Genomic DNA, 8,356 nt, shown 5'->3' on the forward strand with positions numbered 1-8,356 from the left:
ACCAGATGGAGGACCTGCAGCAACTTTTTATAGTCTCTTGCCATGTGGTCTTTCTTTCTGTGTCCCAAAGACAAGCTGTCCATCACATGTCCTGGAAACACCTCAGAGTTCTGTCCACAGGCAGGTCCCTGCATGCCTTGCTGAGTCCCAAGGTGTGTCTGCCTTCTCTCAATGGGTCATTGTATAGCTGATGGTCCTTCATGGGCCATCAAGCAGGCTAGGCAGAGCTGACACCAACTTCTCTGTGATATCACCCAGAAGCAGAGCATAAGTTTGAAATACAGACAGTATAGAGCCAATATTCATAACTTCAACTACAAAAATGATACCCACATATAGACAGCATAATCATAATCAGCAAACCATAACCTTGTCTTAGACACCTCATTTGACCCCCTTTATATAAGATTTGGTGCCACTACAGGACCTTCGTTGCAACGATGATCTATACGGTCCCAGATTATCTCAATAACGTCACACCCTCAGCCTCTCCTCGTAAGTCATGTGCCCCAGTCCCCAAATCATTTTTGTTGCCCTCCGCTGAACTTTCTCCAATTTGTCCACATCCTTTTTGTAGTGGGGGGGGGGCCAAAAACTGGGCACAATACTCCAGATGTGGCCTCACCAGTCAACAGAGGGGAGTAATCACTTCCCTTGATCTGCTGGCAATGCGCCTACGAAAAAGCCCAATATGCTGTTAGCCCTCTTGGCAACAAGGGTGCACTGTTGACTTATATCCAGCTTCTCATCCACTGTAACCCCCAGGTCCTTTTCTACAGAACTGCCATTTAGCCAGTCAGTCTCCAGCCTGTAGTAGTCCATTGGATTCTTCCATCCTAAGTGCAGGACTCTGCACTTGTCCTTGTTGAACCTCATCAGATTTCTTTTGGCCCAATCCTCTAATTCGTCTAGGTTTCAGAGTTGTAGCCGTGTTAGTCTGTATCAACAAAAATAACAAGAAGTCCTTGTGGCACCTTAGAGACTAAAGGGCTTCTCGTTGTTTTTGCAATTTGTCTAGGTCACTCTGGACCCTATCCCTACCCTCCAGCGTATCTACCTCTCCCCCCAGCTTAGTGTTATCTGCAAACTTGCTGAGGGTGCAATCCATCCCATCCTCCAGATCATTAATAAAGAAGTTGAACAAAACCTGTCCCAGGACTGACCCCTGGGGCACTCCACTTGATACCAGCTGCCAACTAGACATCGAGCCGTTGATCATGACCCGCTGAGCCCGACGATCTAGCCAGCTTTCTATCCACCTTGTTGTCCATTCATCCAATCCTCACTTCTTTAACTTGCTAGCAAGAATACTGTGGGAGACCGTATCAAAAGCTTTGCTAAAGTCAAAATATATCACATCCACCGCTTTCCCCATATCCATAGAGCCAGTTATGTCATCATAGACGGCAATCAGGTTGGTAAGGCAGGACTTGCCCTTGGTGAATCCACCCTGACTGTTCCTGATCACCTTCCTCTCCTCCAAATGCTTCAAAATGGATTCCTTGAAGACCTGCTCCATGATTTTTCCAGGGACTGAGGTGAGGCTGACCAGTCTGTAATTCCCTGGATTATCCTTCTTCCTTTTTTTAAATATGGGCACTACATTAGCCTTTTTCCAGTCATCTGGGACCTCCCCCGATGGCCACAAGTTTTCAAAGATAATGGCCAATGGTTCTGCAATCACATCAGCCAACTCCCTAAGCACCCTTGGATGCATTAGATCTGGCCCATGGACTTGTGCATATCCAGCTTTTCTAAACAGTCCTTAACCTGTTCTTTCACCACTGAGGGCTGCTCACCTCCTCCCCAGACTGTGCTGCCCAGTGCAGTAGTCTGGGAGCTGACCTTGTCTGTGAAGACTGAGGCAAAAAAAGCATTGAGTACTTCAGCTTTTTCCACGTCACTAGGTTGCCTCCCCCATTCAGTAAGGGGCCCACACTTTCCCTGACCTTCTTGTTGCTAACATACCTATAGAAACCCTTCTTGTTACCCTTCACATCCCTTGCTAGCTGCAAGTCCAGTTGTGCTTTGGCCTTCCTGATTACCCCTGCATGCTCGAGCAATATTTTTATACTCCTCCCTAGTCATCTGTCCAAGTTTCCACCTCTTGTAAGCTTCCTTTTTGAGTTTAAGCTCACCAAAGATTTCACTATTAAGCTCAGCTGGTCGCCTGCCGTATTTGCTATTCTTTCTGCACATCAGGATGCTTTGTTCCTATGCCCTCAATAAGGATTCTTTAAGATCCAGCCAGCTCTCCTGGACTCCTTTCCCCCTCATATTAGCCTCCCAGGAGATCCTGCCCATCAATTCCCTGAGGGAGTCGAAATCTGCTTTTCTGAAGTCCAGGGTCCGTATTCTGCTGCTCTCCTTTCTGCCTTTTGTCAGGATCCTGAACTCCACCATCTCCACTGCTGCTCAGGCTGCCACCCACTTCTACTTCCCTTACTCATTCTTCCCGGTTTGTGAGCAGCTGGTCAAGAGGAGAACGGCCCCTAGTTGGTTCCTCCGGCGCTTGCACCAGGAAGTCGTCCCCAACACTCTCCAAAAACGTCCTGGATTGACTGTATGTCTAAATTTTCATCAACTTGAAGAGTTTCAGCAGGTACATCTCCGTCCACAACTGCTTCTAGAATTTCTATCCATTCCATCAGGTTTTGCTGATTTATCAGCTTCAGAGATAACGTAAACTAAAGAAGAGCACAGAAGATTTTGACGCTCTGTTCCTGTCCAGCGTGGAGCCCTGGGCAATTCCCCTTGCTACCCCCTAACACTGATCAGATGGATCAGACAGAAGCTGAATGATCTTTCAGAACAGGCAGGAAGTGCTGCATTGCTGCTGTCAAGGGACGCCACTCCTCTAGTTCGTTGTACTAATACTTTGTACCCTCCCACACCCCAGCCCCTGCCTCAGCCCGGAGCCCCCTCCCGCACCCTGAACCCCTCATTTCTGGCCCCACCCCACAGCCCGCACCCCCAGCCGGAGCCCTCACCCCCTCCCACATCCCAGCCCCCTGCCTCAGCCTGGAGCCCCCTCCCGCACCCTGAACCCCTCATTTCTGGCCCCACCCCAGAGCCCGCACCCCCAGCCGGAGCCCTCACCCCCTCCCGCATCCCAGCCCCTGCCTCAGCCCGGAGCCCCCTCCCGCACCCTGAACCCCTCATTTCTGGCCCCACCCCACAGCCCACACCCCCAGCCGGAGCCCTCACCCCCTCCCACACCCCAGCCCCTGCCTCAGCCCGGAGCCCCCTCCCGCACCCTGAACCCCTCATTTCTGGCCCCACCCCACAGCCCACACCCCCAGCCGGAGCCCTCACCCCCTCCCGCACCCCAGCCCCTGCCTCAGCCCGGAGCCCCCTCCCGCACCCTGAACCCCTCATATCTGGCCCCACCCCAGAGCCCGCACCCCCAGCCGGAGCCCTCACCCCCTCCCACACCCCAGCCCCTGCCTCAGCCCGGAGCCCCCTCCCGCACCCTGAACCCCTCATTTCTGGCCCCACCCCACAGCCCACACCCCCAGCCGGAGCCCTCACCCCCTCCCGCACCCCAGCCCCTGCCTCAGCCCGGAGCCCCCTCCCGCACCCTGAACCCCTCATTTCTGGCCCCACCCCACAGCCCACACCCCCAGCTGGAGCCCTCACCCCCTCCCGCATCCCAGCCCCCTGCCTCAGCCCGGAGCCCCCTCCCGCACCCTGAACCCCTCATTTCTGGCCCCAAACCAGAGCCCACACCCCCATCCGGAGCCCTCACCCCCCCCGCACCCCAGCCCCTGCCTCAGCCGGGAGCCCCCTCCCGCACCCTGAACCCCTCATTTCTGGCCCCACCCCAGAGCCCACACCCCCAGCCGGAGCCCTCACCCCCCCCCGCACCCCAGCCCCTGCCTCAGCCCGAAGCCCCCTCCCGCACCCTGAACCCCTCATTTCTGGCTCCACCCCACAGCCCACACCCCCAGCCGGAGCCCTCACCCACCCCCGCACCCCAGCCCCTGCCTCAGCCTGGAGCCCCCTCCCGCACCCTGAACCCCTCATTTCTGGCCCCACCCCACAGCCCGCACCCCCAGCCGGAGCCCTCACCCCCCCCGCATCCCAGCCCCCTGCCTCAGCCCGGAGCCCCCTCTCACACCCTGAACCCCTCATTTCTGGCCCCACCCCACAGCCCACACCCCCAGCCGGAGCCCTCACCCCCCCGCACCCCAGCCCCTGCCTCAGCCCGGAGCCCCCTCTCACACCCTGAACCCCTCATTTCTGGCCCCACCCCAGAGCCCACACCCCCAGCCGGAGCCCTCACCCCCCCCGCACCCCAGCCCCTGCCTCAGCCCGGAGCCCCCTCTCACACCCTGAACCCCTCATTTCTGGCCCCACCCCACAGCCCACACCCCCAGCCGGAGCCCTCACCCCCCCCGCATCCCAGCCCCTGCCTCAGCCCGGAGCCCCCTCTCACACCCTGAACCCCTCATTTCTGGCCCCACCCCACAGCCCACACCCCCAGCCGGAGCCCTCACCCCCCCCCCGCACCCCAGCCCCTGCCTCAGCCTGGAGCCCCCTCCCGCACCCTGAACCCCTCATTTCTGGCCCCACCCCACAGCCCACACCCCCAGCCGGAGCCCTCACCCCCTCCCGCACCCCAGCCCCTGCCTCAGCCCGGAGCCCCCTCCCGCACCCTGAACCCCTCATTTCTGGCCCCACCCCACAGCCCGCACCCCCAGCCGGAGCCCTCACCCCCTCCCACATCCCAGCCCCCTGCCTCAGCCTGGAGCCCCCTCCCGCACCCTGAACCCCTCATTTCTGGCCCCACCCCACAGCCCACACCCCCAGCCGGAGCCCTCACCCCCTCCGCATCCCAGCCCCTGCCTCAGCCCGGAGCCCCCTCCCGCACCCTGAACCCCTCATTTCTGGCCCCACCCCACAGCCCACACCCCCAGCCGGAGCCCTCACCCCCTCCCGCATGCCAGCCCCCTGCCTCAGCCCAGAGCCCCCTCTCACACCCTGAACCCCTCATTTCTGGCCCCACCCCACAGCCCACACCCCCAGCCGGAGCCCTCACCCCCCCCGCATCCCAGCCCCTGCCTCAGCCTGGAGCCCCCTCCCGCACCCTGAACCCCTCATTTCTGGCCCCACCCCACAGCCCACACCCCCAGCCGGAGCCCTCACCCCCCCCCACACCCCAGCCCCTGCCTCAGCCCGGAGCCCCCTCCCGCACCCTGAACCCCTCATTTCTGGCCCCACCCCACAACCCACACCCCCAGCCGGAGCCCTCACCCCCCCCCCCGCATCCCAGCCCCTGCCTCAGCCTGGAGCCCCCTCCCGCACCCTGAACCCCTCATTTCTGGCCCCACCCCACAGCCCGCACCCCCAGCCGGAGCCCTCACCCCCCCCGCATCCCAGCCCCCTGCCTCAGCCCGGAGCCCCCTCTCACACCCTGAACCCCTCATTTCTGGCCCCACCCCACAGCCCACACCCCCAGCCGGAGCCCTCACCCCCCCCGCACCCGAGCCCCTGCCTCAGCCCGGAGCCCCCTCTCACACCCTGAACCCCTCATTTCTGGCCCCACCCCAGAGCCCACACCCCCAGCCGGAGCCCTCACCCCCCCCGCATCCCAGCCCCTGCCTCAGCCCGGAGCCCCCTCTCACACCCTGAACCCCTCATTTCTGGCCCCACCCCACAGCCCACACCCCCAGCCGGAGCCCTCACCCCCTCCCGCACCCCAGCCCCTGCCTCAGCCCGGAGCCCCCTCCCACACCCTGAACCCCTCATTTCTGGCCCCACCCCACAGCCCGCACCCCCAGCCGGAGCCCTCACCCCCTCCCACATCCCACCCCCTGCCTCAGCCTGGAGGCCCCTCCCGCACCCTGAACCCCTCATTTCTGGCCCCACCCCACAGCCCACACCCCCAGCCGGAGCCCTCACCCCCTCCGCATCCCAGCCCCTGCCTCAGCCCGGAGCCCCCTCCCGCACCCTGAACCCCTCATTTCTGGCCCCACCCCACAGCCCACACCCCCAGCCGGAGCCCTCACCCCCTCCCGCATCCCAGCCCCCTGCCTCAGCCCGGAGCCCCCTCTCACACCCTGAACCCCTCATTTCTGGCCCCACCCCACAGCCCACACCCCCAGCCGGAGCCCTCACCCCCCCCGCATCCCAGCCCCTGCCTCAGCCTGGAGCCCCCTCCCGCACCCTGAACCCCTCATTTCTGGCCCCACCCCACAGCCCACACCCCCAGCCGGAGCCCTCACCCCCTCCCACACCCCAGCCCCTGCCTCAGCCCGGAGCCCCCTCCCGCACCCTGAACCCCTCATTTCTGGCCCCACCCCACAGCCCACACCCCCAGCCGGAGCCCTCACCCCCTCCCGCACCCCAGCCCCTGCCTCAGCCCGGAGCCCCCTCCCGCACCCTGAACCCCTCATTTCTGGCCCCACCCCACAGCCCGCACCCCCAGCCGGAGCCCTCACCCCCTCCCGCATCCCAGCCCCCTGCCTCAGCCCGGAGCCCCCTCCCGCACCCTGAACCCCTCATTTCTGGCCCCACCCCACAGCCCACACCCCCAGCCGGAGCCCTCACCCCCTCCCGCATCCCAGCCCCCTGCCTCAGCCCGGAGCCCCCTCTCGCACCCTGAACCCCTCATTTCTGGCCCCACCCCAGAGCCCACACCCCCAGCCGGAGCCCTCACCCCCCCCGTATCCCAGCCCCCTGCCTCAGCCTGGAGCCCCCTCCCGCACCCTTAACCCCTCATTTCTGGCCCCACCCCACAGCCCACACCCCCAGCCGGAGCCCTCACCCCCTCCCGCACCCCAGCCTCCTGCCTCAGCCCGGAGCCCCCTCCCGCACCCTGAACCCCTCATTTCTGGCCCCACCCCACAGCCCACACCCCCAGCCGGAGCCCTCACCCCCTCCCGCATCCCAGCCCCCTGCCTCAGCCCGGAGCCCCCTCCCGCACCCTGAACCCCTCATTTCTGGCCCCACCCCACAGCCCACACCCCCAGCCGGAGCCCTCACCCCCCCCCCCGCACCCCAGCCCCTGCCTCAGCCTGGAGCCCCCTCCCGCACCCTGAACCCCTCATTTCTGGCCCCACCCCACAGCCCACACCCCCAGCCGGAGCCCTCACCCCCCCCGCACCCCAGCCCCTGCCTCAGCCCGGAGCCCCCTCCCGCACCCTGAACCCCTCATTTCTGGCCCCACCCCACAGCCCACACCCCCAGCCGGAGCCCTCACCCCCCCCCCCCGCACCCCAGCCCCTGCCTCAGCCTGGAGCCCCCTCCCGCACCCTGAACCCCTCATTTCTGGCCCCACCCCAGAGCCCACACCCCCAGCCGGAGCCCTCACCCCCCCCGCACCCCAGCCCCTGCCTCAGCCCGGAGCCCCCTCCCGCACTCTGAACCCCTCATTTCTGGCCCCACCCCACAGCCCCCACCCCCAGCCGGAGCCCTCACCCCCTCCTGCACCCCAGCCCCTGCCTCAGCCCGGAGCCCCCTCCCGCACCCTGAACCCCTCATTTCTGGCCCCACCCCACAGCCCGCACCCCCAGCCGGAGCCCTCACCCCCCCCGCACCGCAGCCCCTGCCTCAGCCCGGAGCCCCCTCCCGCACCCTGAACCCCTCATTTCTGGCCCCACCCCACAGCCCACACCCCCAGCCGGAGCCCTCACCCCCCCCGCACCCCAGCCCCTGCCTCAGCCCGGAGCCCCCTCTCACACCCTGAACCCCTCATTTCTGGCCCCACCCCAGAGCCCACACCCACAGCCGGAGCCCTCACCCCCCCCGCACCCGAGCCCCTGCCTCAGCCCGGAGCCCCCTCTCACACCCTGAACCCCTCATTTCTGGCCCCACCCCACAGCCCACACCCCCAGCCGGAGCCCTCACCCCCCCCGCATCCCAGCCCCTGCCTCAGCCCGGAGCCCCCTCTCACACCCTGAACCCCTCATTTCTGGCCCCACCCCACAGCCCACACCCCCAGCCGGAGCCCTCACCCCCTCCTGCACCCCAGCCCCTGCCTCAGCCCGGAGCCCCCTCCCGCACCCTGAACCCCTCATTTCTGGCCCCACCCCACAGCCCACACCCCCAGCCGGAGCCCTCACCCCCCCCGCATCCCAGCCCCCTGCCTCAGCCTGGAGCCCCCTCCCGCACCCTTAACCCCTCATTTCTGGCCCCACCCCACAGCCCACACCCCCAGCCGGAGCCCTCACCCCCTCCCGCACCCCAGCCCCCTGCCTCAGCCCGGAGCCCCCTCCCGCACCCTGAACCCCTCATTTCTGGCCCCACCCCACAGCCCACACCCCCAGCCGGAGCCCTCACCCCCTCCCGCACCCCAGCCCCTGCCTCAGCCCGGAGCCCCCTCTCGCACCCTGAACCCCTCATTTCTGGCCCC

The sequence above is a fragment of the Caretta caretta genome, chromosome 21, assembly GCF_965140235.1.
Source record: "Caretta caretta isolate rCarCar2 chromosome 21, rCarCar1.hap1, whole genome shotgun sequence".
NCBI classification, from domain to species: Eukaryota; Metazoa; Chordata; order Testudines; family Cheloniidae; genus Caretta; species Caretta caretta.